Raw genomic sequence first — 18232 nt, forward strand, 5'->3', positions numbered from 1 at the left:
CCTCCCTGTACTGTGCTGTATGTAGTGTGTGCTCCCTCCCTGTACTGTGCTGTATGTAGTGTGTGCTCCCTCCCTGTACTGTGCTGTATGTAGTGTGTGCTCCCTCCCTGTACTGTGCTGTATGTAGTGTGTGTTCCCTCCCTGTACTGTGCTGTATGTAGTGTATGCTCCCCCTCCCTGTACTGTGCTGTATGTAGTGTGTGCTCCCTTCCTGTACTGTGCTGTATGTAGTGTGTGCTTCCCCTCCCTGTACTGTTCTGTATGTAGTGTGTGCTTCCCCTCCCTGTACTGTGCTGTATGTAGTGTGTGCTTCCCCTCCCTGTACTGTTCTGTATGTAGTGTGTGCTCCCTGTACTGTGCTGTATGTAGTGTGTGCTCCCTCCCTGTACTGTGCTGTATGTAGTGTGTGCTCCCTGTACTGTGCTGTATGTAGTGTGTGCTCCCTCCCTGTACTGTGCTGTATGTAGTGTGTGCTCCCCCTCCCTGTACTGTGCTGTATGTAGTGTATGCTCCCCCTCCCTGTACTGTGCTGTATGTACTAGTGTGTGCTCCCTTCCTGTACTGTGCTGTATGTAGTGTGTGCTCCCTCCCTGTACTGTGCTGTATGTAGTGTGTGCTCCCTCCCTGTACTGTGCTGTATGTAGTGTGTGCTCCCCCTCCCTGTACTGTGCTGTATGTAGTGTGTGCTCCCCCTCCCTGTACTGTGCTGTATGTAGTGTGTGCTCCCCCTCCCTGTACTGTGCTGTATGTAGTGTGTGCTCCCTCCCTGTACTGTGCTGTATGTAGTGTGTACTCTCCCTCCCTGTACTGTGCTGTATGTAGTGTGTTGTGCTCCTCCTCCCTGTACTGTGCTGTATGTAGTGTGTTGTGCTCCTCCTCCCTGTACTGTGCTGTATGTAGTGTGTGCTCCCCCTCCCTGTACTGTGCTGTATGTAGTGTATGCTCCCCCTCCCTGTACAGTGCCGTATGTAGTGTGTGCTCCCTCCCTGTACTGTGCTGTATGTAGTGTGTGCTCCCTCCCTGTACTGTGCTGTATGTAGTGTGTGCTTCCCCCTCCCTGTACTGTGCTGTATGTAGTGTGTGCTCCCCCTCCCTGTACTGTGCTGTATGTAGTGTGTGCTCCCTCCCTGTACTGTGCTGTATGTAGTGTATGCTCCCCCTCCCTGTACTGTGCTGTATGTAGTATGTGCTCCTCCTCCCTGTACTGTGCTGTATGTAGTGTGTGCTCCCTCCCTGTACTGTGCTGTATGTAGTGTGTACTCTCCCTCCCTGTACTGTGCTGTATGTAGTGTGTTGTGCTCCTCCTCCCTGTACTGTGCTGTATGTAGTGTGTGCTCCTCCTCCCTGTACTGTGCTGTATGTAGTGTGTGCTCCCCCTCCCTGTACTGTGCTGTATGTAGTGTGTGCTCCCCCTCCCTGTACTGTGCTGTATGTAGTGTGTGCTCCCCCTCCCTGTACTGTGCTGTATGTAGTGTGTGCTTCCTCCCTGTACTGTGCTGTATGTAGTGTGTGCTTCCCCTCCCTGTACTGTGCTGTATGTAGTGTGTGCTTCCTCCCTGTACTGTGCTGTATGTAGTGTGTGCTCCCTCCCTGTACTGTGCTGTATGTAGTGTGTGCTTCCTCCCTGTACTGTGCTGTATGTAGTGTGTGCTCCCTCCCTGTACTGTGCTGTATGTAGTGTGTGCTTCCTCCCTGTACTGTGCTGTATGTAGTGTGTGCTCCCTCCCTGTACTGTACTGTGCTGTATGTAGTGTGTGCTCCCCCTCCCTGTACTGTGCTGTATGGTGTGTGCTCCCTCCCTGTACTGTGCTGTATGTAGTGTGTGCTCCCTCCCTGTACTGTGCTGTATGTAGGGTGTGCTCCCTCCCTGTACTGTGCTGTATGTAGTGTGTGCTCTTCTCCCTCTACTGTGCTGTATGTAGTGTGTGCTCCCTCCATGTAGTGTGTGCTTCCTCAATGTACTGTGCTGTATGTAGTGTGTGTTCCTCCTCCCTGTACTGTGCTGTATGTAGTGCTGTATGTAGTGTGCGCTCCTCCTCCCTGTACTCTGAAACATATAAGGTTAAAAAAAGGGGTTTGTAGAATGAAAAATCAATAAAATCAGAAGTAGAATAAAGGCATGACTGCAGTGTCAGTAGACACTGAAAGTGGGCATATCAGTCCTTGAATATTCAGACATACAGATGTACATCAGGGAAGGGCATTGTAGCAGCATATCCATAAAGGGGGTCATTCTGAGTTGATCGCTCGCTGCCGATTTTCGCAGCGATGCAATCAGGTAAAAGAAAGGCAAAACTGCGCATGCGTATGCGTCGCAATGCGCATGCGCGTCGTATGGGTTCAAAGAGCATCGTTGTTGTGCAATGCTTTTAGCGAGGAATCCATTCGCTCAGCCGATCGCAAGGAGATTGACAGGAAGAGACGTTTATAGGGTGGGTATCTGACATCAATTCCGGGACCTCCATTGCTAGAATCATCGCACAGGATAAGTAACTACAGGGCTGGTCTTGTTTTGCACAAAATGTGTTTGTGTCGCTCGGCTGCACATGCGATCGCACACTTGCAAAGCGAAAATACACTCCCCCGTGGGTGGCGACATGCGTCAGAATGAGGGCCACAGTCACATGTAATCATTAGCATAACGCAAAGCAAAGGAGGCCCCAACTGTGTCTATCTCAGAATCAGGACCTCTGAGGAGTGACCCCGCCCTCTTGACAGGCCCCTCCCACTCAAGACTCTACCCTCATTAGGGCTGCTTCCATACATTTCCTGCGCTGGTGTTCGATCCCAATCTGCCCCTGGCAGCTACTATGGGGCCCAGAGCCGAGAGAGGCCACTTTCCCTGTCATAGTTACGTGTTATATATAGGGGTGTAGCTACCATAGGTACTGTGACTGCCTACCAGTGCAATGCCTCACCTACTGGTGTGATCTCCAGCTCCTGTGACACGATCCTCCTGCTGGTGCTGTGACTACCTAGCAGTGCAATGCCTCACTTACTGGTGTGATCTCCAGCTCCTGTGACACGATCCTCCTGCTGGTGCTGTGAATGCCTACCAGTGCAATGCCTCACCTACTGGTGTGATCTCCACCTCCTGTGACACGATCCTCCTGCTGGTGCTGTGACTGCCTACCAGTGTAATGCCTCACCTACTGGTGTGATCTCCACCTCCTGTGACACGATCCTCCTGCTGGTGCTGTGACTGCCTACCAATGTAATGCCTCACCTACTGGTGTGATCTCCACCTCCTGTGACAAGATCCTCCTGCAGGTGCTGTGACTGCCTACCAGTGCAATGCCTCACCTACTGGTGTGATCTCCACCTCCTTTGACACGATCCTCCTGTTGGTGCTGTGACTGCCTACCAGTATAATGCCTCACCTACTGGTGTGATCTCCACCTCCTTTGACACGATCCTCCTGTTGATGCTGTGACTGCCTACCAGTGCAATGCCTCACCTACTGGTGTGATCTCAACCTCCTGTGACACGATCCTCCTGTTGGTGCTGTGATTGCCTACCAGTGCAATACCTCACCCACTGGTGTGATCTCCACCTCCTGCGGCAGGATCCTCCTGCTGGTGCTGTGACTGCCTACCAGTACAATTCCTCAGCTACTGGTGTGATCTCCACCTCCCGTGACATGATTCTCCTGCAGGTGCTGTGACTGCCTACCAGTGCAATGCCTCACCCACCGGTGTGATCTCCACCTCCTGTGACACAATCCTACTGCTGGTGCTGTGATTGCCTACCATGCTGCATTAGCCTTGCTTACTACCACTGTGGGTAATGCTAGCAGTTTCTTAAGCCCAATTTGTGTTGGGCCCCGCTTATAGCTGACTTGCTCCAACATACATGAGGCCACTTTTCATATTTTTCAGGGCCACTTTACCTTCCCAATCCACCCCTGTCTGGCATGGAAGAAATGTGAATGATAAATCAATGTAAATGTACCAGGAGGTATTGACAAGCCTTTATAACATTATCTTATACTGTGAATTTCTTAACCTGTTTCCAAGACAATTAATTAATTTAACTTGTTAATTAAGTGAAAGGAAGACATGATATTTTCCGGGAGATATATCAAGCCGTGGAGAGAGATAAAGTTGAGTATTTGCCCAAATCAAATGAAGCTTTTAACTACAGGTATAATTTCATGTACTGTGCTAGATAAGTGACAGAAGATGATTGGGTGGTTTGGACACAGAGCCGGCCCTAACCAATATGATGCCCTCGGCAAGATTTTGGCTGGTGCCCCCCAGCACCACCACTGGTTCCGCCTCTGACCTTGCATCTCTTTCCCAGCACCATCACCCCTCATCCATAGCAGTTCTTATTTTGGTGTTCGTACCCCCTATATTTTAAATAGGAACAGTTCGCACATTTGGCGCACAGCCCAAAAAGGGGTGTGTTTTTGCTAGCAAGGGGCATGGCGACACAATAGTAATCCCAATTCCAATTACGCCACACAGTACTGCAACTTTATTCACATTTGATCATGCGAAAGTGTCCATAATTCATATTACAGCCCACAGTAGTATCACTTTACCTTATAACCATTACTCCTCACAGTAGAGCCCCTTATTCACATTATATCACACTGAATTGCTCCTTATTCACATTAAACCACACCTTATTGCTCTTTATTCATATTAGATGACACAGTAGTGCCCTTTCTAGACGCAACGCCACATAGTAGAGCACCTTATACACATAATGCCACACATTAGTAATGCATTTATACACACAATTCCACACAGTATGCCCTTTATACATTATTAATGTCCTTATAAACATAATGCGCCTTAAACATTATGACAACCTTTATTAATGCCCTTTTACACATAATGTCCCTTGCATATATGCTGCACATTATTAATGCCCTTATACACATAATGACACACACAGTGCCTCCTACACATTTGCTGCACATTATTAGTGCCCCTATACACATAATGACACACATGCAGTAGTACCCTGTTACACATATGCTGCACATTATTAATGCCCTTATACACATAATGACACACACAGTGCCCCTTACACATATGTTGCACATTATTAATGCATTTTTACATGACACACATAATGCTCCTTACACATATTCCGAACACTACTGCACAACCAACCCACTCACATGCACACAGCACTCACACTGCCACTAACACTGTGACCTCTGCCTCTGCTTGGATACAGCTGTGTCCTCATAAATCTTGCCTCAATGCTAACGTCGGGCACCTTTTTATGAAAATGCATCTTACTTGCATTGCTACGTGGCTAGGATGCACAAGCAGCTTCTGCTGATTAAAATGATATGCAACATGCCTATATACTGTGTGAGACTGTGGCTGTATCTGCATATGAAATGCTACACACAGAATATAGGCATGCCGCATATCATTTTAATCAGCAGAAGCTGCTGATGCCCCTAGGCATATCAAATGCCCTAGGCAATTGCCTAGTTTGCTTATGCCTATGGCCGGCTCTGTTTGGACATCTGCACTTTATCTCTCTCCAAGGCTTGACACATCTCCTCAAGAGTGCTGTACATAAAATATATGTCTGGCTGCTATAAAGCAGGCCAGGAGCACCAGCAGGACAGTAGAGTAACAGTCATATCAGTAATAATTTGCGGACTCTGTGAAATTAGCATTCAGTAAAGACGGGAGACTCAGTCAATGAAAACATAAAACATTTTTTAGTTTATGTTAAAATATAAAAAGTTTATTAAGTGGAATATTTAATAAATAATATTTGTGAGACATCTCCAAAAACAGTTGGTTTTGGGGGCTGCCCACAAATATTAACCAGCCCCTGAATGTATGTATTGGGGACTGCAATGGATATTTGAGATATCTATTGTGTTACTCCTATTTTGAACACAAAAGCAGCCACCAAAAGTTTCTACGGCAGATGGTAAACTGTGAAACTCACAAAAATCCAGAATGCAAAGCATTTCTGAGCTTGGCCCGCCAGCTAATGCCATTTCTAAATGGCTTTTGTAGCCTGTGGTCTACATTATGCAATAATTCCCAGGAGAAGGATCCTTGGGATCCCTGGGGGGTAATTCCAAGTTGATCGCAGCAGGATTTTTTTTAGCAGTTGAGCAAAACCATGGCCCTCATTCCGAGTCGTTCGCTCGGTAATTTTTTTCGCATCGCAGCGTTTTTCTGCTTAGTACGCATGCGCAATGTTCGCACTGCGACTGCGCCAAGTAATTTTGCTATGAAGATAGTTTTTTTACTCACGGCTTTTTCTTCGCTCCGGCGATCGTAATGTGATTGACAGGAAATGGGTGTTACTGGGCGGAAACACAGCGTTTTATGGGCGTGTGGATAAAAACGCTACCGTTTCCGGAAAAAACGCGGGAGCACTACATTTTGGCCACCGTGCTCGATCCTAGATTTAAAACCTACCTTGGATCTCTCTTTCCGGCAGACACAAGTCTGCTGGGGTTGAAAGACCTGCTGGTGAGAAAATTGTCAAGTCAAGCGGAACGCGACCTGTCAACATCTCCTCCTTCACATTCTCCCGCAACTGGGGGTGCGAGGAAAAGGCTCAGAATTCCGAGCCCACCCGCTGGCGGTGATGCAGGGCAGTCTGGAGCGACTGCTGATGCTGACATCTGGTCCGGACTGAAGGACCTGACAACGATTACGGGCATGTCGTCTACTGTCACTGCATATGATTCTCTCAACATTGAAAGAATGGTGGAGGATTATATGAGTGACCGCATCCAAGTAGGCACGTCACACAGTCCGTACTTATACTGGCAGGAAAAAGAGGCAATTTGGAGGCCCTTGCACAAACTGGCTTTATTCTACCTAAGTTGCCCTCCCACAAGTGTGTACTCCGAAAGAGTGTTTAGTGCCGCCGCTCACCTTGTCAGCAATCGGCGTACGAGGTTACATCCAGAAAATGTGGAGAAGATGATGTTCATTAAAATGAATTATAATCAATTCCTCCGCGGAGACATTGACCAGCAGCAATTGCCTCCACAAAGTACACAGGGAGCTGAGATGGTGGATTCCAGTGGGGACGAATTGATAATCTGTGAGGAGGGGGATGTACACGGTGATATATCGGAGGATGATGATGAGGTGGACATCTTGCCTCTGTAGAGTCAGTTTGTGCAAGGAGAGATTAATTGCTTCTTTTTTGGGGGGGGTCCAAACCAACCCGTCATATCAGTCACAGTCGTGTGGCAGACCCTGTCACTGAAATGATGGGTTGGTTAAAGTGTGCATGTCCTGTTTATACAACATAAGGGTGGGTGGGAGGGCCCAAGGACAATTCCATCTTGCACCTCTTTTTTCTTTTATTTTTCTTTGCGTCATGTGCTGTTTGGGGAGGGTTTTTTGGAAGGGCCATCCTGCGTGACACTGCAGTGCCACTCCTAGATGGGCCCGGTGTTTGTGTCGGCCACTAGGGTCGCTTATCTTACTCACACAGTCAGCTACCTCATTGCGCCTCTTTTTTTCTTTGCGTCATGTGCTGTTTGGGGAGGGTTTTTTGGAAGGGACATCCTGCGTGACACTACAGTGCCACTCCTAGATGGGCCCGGTGTTTGTGTCGGCCACTAGGGTCGCTTATCTTACTCACACAGTCAGCTACCTCATTGCGCCTCTTTGTTTCTTTGCGTCATGTGCTGTTTGGGGAGGGTTTTTTGGAAGGGACATCCTGCGTGACACTGCAGTGCCACTCCTAGATGGGCCCGGTGTTTGTGTCGGCCACTAGGGTCGCTTATCTTACTCACACAGTCAGCTACCTCATTGCGCCTCTTTTTTTCTTTGCGTCATGTGCTGTTTGGGGAGGGTTTTTTGGAAGGGACATCCTGCGTGACACTGCAGTGCCACTCCTAGATGGGCCCGGTGTTTGTGTCGGCCACTAGGGTCGCTTATCTTACTCACACAGTCAGCTACCTCATTGCGCCTCTTTTTTTCTTTGCATCATGTGCTGTTTGGGGAGGGTTTTTTGGAAGGGACATCCTGCGTGACACTGCAGTGCCACTCCTAGATGGGCCCGGTGTTTGTGTCGGCCACTAGGGTCGCTTATCTTACTCACACAGTCAGCTACCTCATTGCGCCTCTTTTTTTCTTTGCGTCATGTGCTGTTTGGGGAGGGTTTTTTGGAAGGGCCATCCTGCGTGACACTGCAGTGCCACTCCTAGATGGGCCCGGTGTTTGTGTCGGCCACTAGGGTCGCTTATCTTACTCACACAGTCAGCTACCTCATTGCGCCTCTTTTTTTCTTTGCGTCATGTGCTGTTTGGGGAGGGTTTTTTGGAAGGGACATCCTGCGTGACACTGCAGTGCCACTCCTAGATGGGCCCGGTGTTTGTGTCGGCCACTAGGGTCGCTTATCTTACTCACACAGCGACCTCGGTGCAAATTTTAGGACTAAAAATAATATTGTGAGGTGTGAGGTATTCAGAATAGACTGAAAATGAGTGTAAATTATGGTTTTTGAGGTTAATAATACTTTGGGATCAAAATGACCCCCAAATTCTATGATTTAAGCTGTTTTTTAGGGTTTTTTGAAAAAAACACCCGAATCCAAAACACACCCGAATCCGACAAAAAAAATTCGGTGAGGTTTTGCCAAAACGCGGTCGAACCCAAAACACGGCCGCGGAACCGAACCCAAAACCAAAACACAAAACCCGAAAAATTTCCGGCGCTCATCTCTAGTACTAATAGAGGGGTCAGTGTGCTATCCCAGTGGATGGGATCCCGGTGGTTGTCATACCGATGCCGGGATCCCAGTACAGAAAAGACAGACAGGGGTGAGTAAGGGGTGTTCTCCCCTCTCCCCACCCCCCAAACCCTGCCTGTCCGCAGTCTAACCCTAACCTCCCCCCTTTGTACCTAACCCTCCCGCGGAGGTGCCTAATCCTAACCTCTGTCCCTGTTGCCTAAACCTAACCCTCCCTTCCCCGCAGCCTAAATACTCCAGGGGGTGCCTAACCCACCCAACCCACAGCCTAACCTTAACTTCCCCCCACCCGCAGCCTAACCCTATCCTCCCCCCACCCGCAGCCTAATCCTAACCCCCGCCTGATGTCTAAAACCTAAACCCCCACGTGATGCCTAAACCGAACCCTCCTTTCCCCGCAGCCTAACCACCCCCGGGGGTGCCTAACCCTAACCCACCCTACCCGCTGCCTAACCCTAACCTCCCCCCACCCACAGCCTAAACCTAACCCCTGCCTGACACCTAAACCTAATCTCCCCACTTTATGTCTAAACCTAACCATCCCTTCCCCCGCAGCCTAACCACCCTCGGGGGTCCCTAACCCACCCTAACCGCAGCCTAACCCTATCCTCCACCCACCCACAGCCTAACCCTAGCCCCTCCACCTGATGCCTAACCCTCTCCCCACCCCCCTAACCCTGCCTGTCCGCAGTCCAACCCTAACCTCCCCACTTTGTGCCTAACCCTCCCGCGGAGGTGCCTAATAATAACCTCCGTCCCTGCTGCCTAAACCTAACCCTCCCTCTCCTGCAGCCTAACCACCCCCCCTCTGTCCCTGCTGCCTAAACCTAACCCTCCTTCCCTCCCTCCCTTGCAGCTTAACCACTCCCGGGGGTGCCTAACCCACCCTACCCACAGCCTAACGCTAACCTCCCCCCACACGCAACCTAAACCTAACCCAGCGCCCGATGCCTAAACCTAACCCCCGCCTGATGCCTAATCCTCCCTCCCTCGCAGCCTAACCACCCCCAGGGATGACTAACCCTCCCTCCCCCGCAGCCTAACCACCACCGGGGGTGCCTAACCCTAAGCTCCCCCCACCCGCAGCCTAAACTTAACCCCCCCCCGCCTAAACCTAACCCTCCTGTCTGATGCCTAAACCTAACCCTCACTCCCACGCAGCCTAACCTCCCCCAGGGGTGCCTAACCCACCCTATCTGCAGCCTAATCCTAACATCCCCCCACCTGCAGCCTAATCCTAACCCCCCCGCCTGACGCCTAAACCTAATGGGCCCTACAGACATGCCGGGCCTATAACCCCTGTCTCCCCCGCAGCCAAACCACACCCCCTCCCCCATGCCTGATGCTAAACCTAACCCCCCTTGCCCAGCCCTAAACCTATGATCGTGGGGATACGGTTGTCGGTATCCTTGCCCATTCGGAGTTCCAACGTCAAGATTCTGAAGAGTGTCGGGATCCCAGTGTCAGTATTCTGACTGCCGTAAACCTGACAGCCGGCATCTTTACCGCATCTCCTAATAGGTAATGCATATGTCCCAACATTTGGAGCATGTGTCCGCAGCTCTCCTCCCAGGGCAGCTATTCAGGGATCACCCACTGCGTGTAGACGAAGAGGAAGAGATGAAAAATCATTGTTAGTGGATGAACAAGCAGAGAGACAAACTGCAAACAGTGGTGTGGTTGTGTAGAGAGAAAAATCTCTCTATGTAAATATGTTACTCTAACTACTGAGGACATGGAAAATGCCTAAAATAAGGACAATTATCCAAAAGGGACCATTGTTTTTATACAATACACACTTTAGGGGGATAAGTTCTCTCTTATAGTAATTACTGGGTACCTTCAGAAAATAAATTTGACCAGTAAATAATAAAAGCTATAAATTGCTAACATTGAGGGGTCAATCCAATTAGGTACAAGTTACCATTGCTGCGACATTTCAACAGCATCCAAACTCACACCCTTCGTGGCCAGATTCAGCCTATGGGGCTATCGGAAAGTGCGGCTGTTGTAAGACAAACTCGCACCTAATTAAACTGACCCCTTAGTTAATAATTGTGATAAAATAGTAAAATATAATGGTGTAATTGTGGGCCTGATTCAGTTGTGGTTGTTGAAGCGATCGCTGCTGCAATCTTGCCGTTCACAATTGCATTGTGAGTCTGAGCAGTCATAGGCTGAGCAAGTCTCCTAGACACAAGGGGCTCTCCATCAGCAACACAGGTCGCAATGGGTAATTTATGCACGCACATGGAACGGCGTTTGAATGGACCTGACACGCCTGTATAGAGTTAGCCACCCCCGTTACCACTCAAACGCTGACTTCCTGTCAATCACTTTGCGATGGGATCCTCTATGTGAGCTTGATTTCATTTTGTGCGCAGTGCAGCTTACACGCATGCACAGTGAAAAAGCATTGAGCCACTTGGTGCAACAGCAGCTCTGCATCCGCGTCTAAATCAGGCCCCCTGAGCGGTAAGGAGAAGGACTCTAGGGAAAGGACTATGTCACCTTATTATATGTAAAGATAGTGAAACAGTCACTTGTTACAGCTCCAACTCACATCATTTATACCATTCTATACCATTTCATCATTTGGTTATTCTATGGGGGAGATGTATTAAGCCATTCAGAGGGATAAAGCAGAGAGAGGTAAAGTACCAGCCAATCAGCTCCTAACTGCCATGTTACAGGCTGTGTTAGAAAAATGACAACTAGGAGCTGATTGGTTGTTAGTTATCTCTCTCCACTTTATCACTCTCCCAGGCTTTGTACACTTGCCCCCAGTTCATTGATATACTGTAAATGTCAGCCATTTCACCTTCTCCCCTGATCTGTATTGTTCTTCCCCCAATCTGTATGTTCTGTGTCATGCACTCCCCACCCTTCCTGTTTTTCTGTATTACAGTATGTTCTACATCTCGCAACCCCCAAAAGTGTTTGTCCTTCCTCTATATGTCCTATAGAGTATGCCACAATTTAAATTTTTTTGTATTGTGCCCCCACACCATCTGTATGTGCTATACCAAGTTGCCCCCTTCTGCATGTTTTGTATTGTCCGCTCTCCCCCACCATAGACCCTATGGGGGTCATTCCGACTCGATCGCAGTGTACTTTCGTTGGCACAGCTGCGACCGGGTCACTATTGCACATTCGGCGACCACAAGAAGGTTGACTGCAGGAAGGCTTTCCGGGGTGGCAACTCACCATTTGGAGCCATTTTCGGGGAGTGGTAAGGAAAATGCAGGCGTGTCCAGGTGAATGGAGGGCGGATGTCTAACGTCAAAGCCGTGCCTATCATTACTGGATCCGTCGCACAGGGTAAGTATGTCCAGGGCTGGTCTTGTTTTGCAGGAAACTTTTTTAGCATAGCAGGGCTGCACAAGCGATCGCAGCCCTGCTATGCTAAAATACACTCCCCCATAGGCGGAGATTAGTTGATCGCACCAGCAGCAAAAAGTTGCTTGGTGCGATCAACTCGGAATGAGAGCCTATGTTTTGACTGTGCTCTCAATACCCCCCACCACACACACAATTACACAAGTATGGTAACTTACCTCCTGCATGCTATTCTCCAGTCACTAATTCCTCTGCGACCCCTCCCGTCATCTTCAACTGACACTTTGCAAATCTCTTTGCCAGTCACCCGACACTCTGCAAATCTCTTTGCCAGAACTTTGCCAAATGATGATCTAAATAACCAGAATTCCTGGTCAGACATAGTATGTGTATAATTATACTACTACATTTTGTTACGTACTTTCATTTTTATTTATTTGCAATTTATCTATTTTATTGACTTTTTATCCAAAACCCAAAATCTTTTCTCATAGAGACCAAGTTATCTGCTCCAGGTTTTATCTTCCCTAGTGCTAGGACCATGGGGGTCATTCCGAGTTGTTCGCTCGGTATTTTTTTCTCGCAACGGAGCGATTAGTCGCTAATGCGCATGCGCAATGTCCGCAGTGCGACTGCGCCAAGTAAATTTGCTATGCAGTTAGGTATTTTACTCACGGCATTACGAGGTTTTTTCTTCATTCTGGTGATCGGAATGTGATTGACAGGAAGTGGGTGTTTCTGGGCGGAAACTGGCCGTTTTATGGGTGTGTGCGAAAAAACGCTATCGTTTCTGGGAAAAACGCGGGAGTGGCTGGAGAAACAGAGGAGTGTCTGGGCGAACGCTGGGTGTGTTTGTGACGTCAAACCAGGAATGACAAGCACTGAACTGATCGCAGATGCCGAGTAAGTGTGGAGCTACTCAGAAACTGCTAAGAGGTGTCTATTCGCTATTTTGCTAATCTTTCGTTCGCAATTTTGATGAGCTAAGATTCACTCCCAGTAGGCGGCGGCTTAGCGTGTGCAAAGCTGCTAAAAGCAGCTTGCGAGCGAACAACTCGGAATGACCCCCCATGTTAGTATCATACACTGGGCCTAATTCAGACCTGATTGCAGCAGCAAATTTGTTCTCTAATGGACAAAACCATGTGCACTGCAGGTGGGGCAGATGTAACATGTGTAGAGAGAGTATGGTAACTTACCTCCTGCATGTTATACTTCAGTCGTTGCTACCTCTGCGATCCCTCCCATCGTCTTCAACTGACACTTTGCAGATCTCTTTGTCGGTCACCCGACACCCTGCAAATCTCTTTGCCAGATGATCTAAAAAACACAAAAGACTATCATTAAGCATAGTACTAGTTTAAGGGGTGGTCTTCAGTATGCCGACTGACGGGATCCCGGCGCACAGTATACCGGTGCCGGGATCCCGACAGCCGGCATACCGACACTTATTCTCCCACGTGGGGGCCCACGACCCCCCTGGAGGGAGAACAAAATAGTGTGGCGCGCGTAGCGTGGCGAGCGCAGCGAGCCCGCAAGGGGCTCATTTGCGCTCGCCACACTGTCGGTAAGCCGGCGGTCAGGCTCCCGGCACCGGTATGCTGGTCGCCGGGAGCCCGACCGCCGGCATATCGTAGTAAACCCAGTTTAAGTACAATAAAATGTCCATGAGTCAACCAGTTTCCCAATTTTCCTTAAACCAAACAAGATACTTTCAAAGTTATCAATATCCCATTTATCTATTTTATTAACTTTTTCATCCCAAAGCCATGATCCTGCCTCATAGAGAGTGAGACCCAGGTTATCTGCATCCGCTGTATGTGTGCTTATCCTCCATACTACCCTCTTTATTCCTGTAACGCTACATTTTTATTCCTAAATATGTCATTCCTTCCTGCACTTCTCCTATTGTTGTGTCCTTGTACCTGTATTCCCAGTTCTGTCTATCTTGTCTTGCCTTTCAGCTGACTATACTGCACTCTGTCTTCCTTACCCCTCTCCACCATACCCTGCTATGTAGGACTCACCTCCTCCTACCTGACTTCCTGCATGGAAACTGGAAACATCAGCAGCTCTAGATAGAATGTTACAGGAAGAAGCATTGTGATGTCACGGGCTAGTGATGTCACAGGCTAGGTGTGATGTCACAGTAACCAACAGCAAAGAGTTACAGCTATCTTACATATACATTTTCTACATCAATTACAACTGGATATACATGAGTTTCTAGTTTAAAAAAAATTGAGACTAGTGTAGAAAATGAAGTATAAGGCAATGTTGTATAGAGTGCCTCAATATATAGGTAAAGGGAAAATATAAGTGACAGGAATTTCTAGACTAAATCACTGCTTATATTTTATAAGGAAATAAACCTCTTTATCTAAGAGGCTGAATTAATCATTTTCCGTTATGTGTGAGTGTATGTATATATATATATATATATATATCAAACAATTAAGTCGGCACTCGCATGACTGACCAAACAAAGAATCGCTCGGGTGCCCTCCCTGAAGCTGCAAACTCCACCATATACACACATTGATGGGCGGCACTCACGAGTCTTTACTGAAGAATAATTCAGACGGACAGCGTCACCGTGTTCAACGTTTCAGTCACTTTAAGACTTTTTTCAAGAACAAGTGTACAAAGCATGTGAACATACCTTAAATAGTGTAGTCTGATCCGAGCGCCATGCTCAGCTTCCGGCCGCCGCCAGTCCCCTCCGGATGACGTCATCACAGTGCGCGCTCTCCCCTTCATGCCCGCCGGACGGGCCGAGCATCACCCGACGCCGCCTCCACTTCCGGCGCAAGCGGTTGGAACGCAGCGCTAGTGACGCCTCTCTCTGGGGAAGGAGACGCCTACTGGTTGCCATGGCGCCCTGTACACAGAGTACACAAAACACAACAAATAACAAGTGAATAATGCAGTGATCAAAACATACAAAAAATATGTGAATCAACAAAAAGTGAAGTTAATCAAAATGTTGCATTTAACAATTAGTGAAACTGGGCAAAGCGCTGGTGTAGATGTGAAAGTGCTGTTAAAATCCACGTTCCCATGACGTGAAGTATGCAGTGTGTTATTCAACTGGTGAAACCCTTATTGAAAGATGTGTGACATAAATTGGTTAAAAAGGTGTACTAACACCAACTTGTTGCAATCTACTAATGCTGTTGTTATAAAATTGGATACTATATCTTAAAGATATTGCTATCCCGCAATGCTGATGGCACCATTCTGCATAATGCACAAAACTAGAGACCTGGTCATGGTTGCTGAAAGAGAATTGGGTCTTAAGCAGTCCCAATATCTCCAAACCAAGGTCTGTGTTATAAAGATGAATCAATTACAAGAATCCCACGTTATAGGCTGATGAGTGTATCCCATTCTATTTGCTAAATTTGATCTCAAGTGTGCCCATACCGTCATCTGCATACTAAAGCATAATGATGGGGATTGGACTATGTTGAGCGTGTGGACTAACCGTATGTGTCTGGAAGTGCACTTTGACTTCCAGACACATACTTTGCATGCTCCCGTACAAGATATATATATATATATATATATATATATATATATTGATAGATAGATATACACACACACACACTTTTACGGTCATTGAACATATCGTGGAGAACAAAAGAGGAGGAGATAGAGATTTATATTTAGCCCAAAGATAATCATATTGGATCTATACCCTCATTCCTAATTGGCTAAATGAAAGTATTGACATGATAGCTTTCCTGTAGGGTTGGCACTGTGTGTTAGTGCCCCTTCTTATTGTTGGTACTCTTGTAAGAGGGAAGGATATTTATACTTATCTATTCTTCATAGTAAATGCATAGCCTTCTTCGGGTATTTATCATCTAACATTTATAGTATACACGTTCTATTTATTCTCTTTTTGGGGGAATAAAAATATTAGGGGGTTGAGCCCATTTGTTAATAAAAGAAATAAAAAAATTGAAAAACTTTAATCATTAGTTTCTAATGTTTAATAATTAATTATTCTAATATATGTATTGTGTACCATGTATGTATTGCGTACCATGTATAAGTGTACAAATGGAGCCCTCTTCTTTATGATGTACTATTAAATATACGAATGGTCACATAGTTTTCTAATAGACTCACTTAGTTCACTAATTAATAGGTATATAGAGTAAGTAGTCAAATATATTCTAATTTAGTATAAATTACTGCCAGTATCTATTGTAGTTACCCAGATACTATTTAGATGGCGCTATTTTAATGGCTACTTTAGCACAATTGATATCAACTATAATGGTCTAATAAAAAGGTAATCGCATATAAAAGTACTTATGAGATCTAATTTATATTGTGAGGTGCATATGAACTACTAATAGCATCCATTTTTTATTTCTTAATTTTTATTTTATTTATTTTATTACACAACACATAGGGTGAGATTCAAATGATATATCATGCCCAATTTCCTTTCTAAAATGATCTCCGTTATCACGCATACTGCGCCCATAGTAATCAGGTTTAGCTGTGTAAAGGGCTGGGTGCCTCGCTAGTCCGGGGGTAGCGAGCTGAAATAATGATACAACGTCCCTGAGGGCAGAAACACAACAGGTGTGGAAAGGGGTGAAAAGAATTGAATCCCGCCCATAGAGTTAAAAGCTTTTCTTAAAACCAACTGATCCATGTACTATATCTACTATTGGTCCCCTAAGGTCATGTGTCCAGCCCTAGCAGTGAAATGCTCCGTTGGCTCATTGGAGCGCAAGCTGACATGGCGCTGGAGCGCAGGCGATCTCGCTCCAGCGACATGCCGTAAGAACACATGACCAGCCCTAAGAGGGAAATACCCAGATGGCCATGTGGAGCGCATGTTGACATGGCGCTGGAGCGCAAGCGTTCTCGTTCTAGCGGCATGTCATAAGATCATGTGACATGGTCACGTGACGGGAAAAGCCCCGCCGGCCTGTTGGAATGCAAACATCAATGGCGCTGGAACGCGAGACATTCTGCTCCAGTGTCAAGATTGAAAGGGATTCAGCAACGATCAGTGACGTGTGTAGGGTTATGTTACCCCTACCACGGGTGGTCTTCTGTATGCCGGCGGTCGGGCTCCCGGCGCTCAGTATACCGGCGCCGGGAGCCCGACAGCCGGCATACCGACACTTATTTTCCCTCGTGGGGGTCCACGACCCCCATAGAGGGAGAATAAAATAGTGTGGCGCGCGTAGCGCGCCACCGTGCCCGTAGCATGGCGAGCGCAGCGAGCCCGCAAGGGGCTCATTTGCGCTCGCCACGCTGTCGGTAAGCCAGCGGTCGGGCTCCCGCCGCCGGGATGCTGGTCACCGGGAGCCCGACCGCCGGCCAGCCGTAGTGAACCCCCTACCACACGTTCTCAGCCATTTAGACTGCATATTATATTCCCTTTTTGGCACCTTTTTGAATATATTGTAAAATAGATGTCCCGCCCCACACTCACCGCATTGGATGGTGAACACTGTCACTCTAATACCAGAAATTGCACATGGATAAGAGACACATAAGAGCATTATGGGTATTTTTATTAATTAAAGTTTTTTATTGTATTTGATTAAGCAGCTATATGGAGAATATAAGTAACATATCACTTATAAGTAGGTGCTTTAGGTAGAACAATAGTGAATTAATACTATACACTATTTATAATATATTTAATGAATTAAATGACACCAATCACTATGGTAAGGGAAGTGATGTCGTCACTCTTCCCCTATATAAGTGTGGTTTTTGTCCAAATGTTTCATTACATAGATACTGGGTCACCACTACTTGTTCATTGGAAGGTAAGGATCTTTAATAATTAATTGTACACATTTTTGAATGAGGCACCATTCTGAACATGGCTCCATTTATCTCTATATGTTTATGTGTCCTTTTTTTCTGATGTCACATGTTTTGACATATATTATTATATTTGTAATTATCTATCAATTCATTATTTTGAACAGTATAAACAATTCTGTTATGTTTTATATTATAGTTTATTTTTTGTATTTTCTGGGGTAATACCCCTAATTATATTAAAGAAGTTCATATCACGATTTTTGATTCTCCATGAGAGAATATAATACACATTTAAATCATTGAAGTGTCACATATGTTCCCCATAGATATAACTAGTTGGATTTTTCCACATTATGGGGTCGATTCTATT

The sequence above is a fragment of the Pseudophryne corroboree genome, chromosome 2, assembly GCF_028390025.1.
Source record: "Pseudophryne corroboree isolate aPseCor3 chromosome 2, aPseCor3.hap2, whole genome shotgun sequence".
Classification (NCBI taxonomy): Eukaryota; Metazoa; Chordata; class Amphibia; order Anura; family Myobatrachidae; genus Pseudophryne; species Pseudophryne corroboree.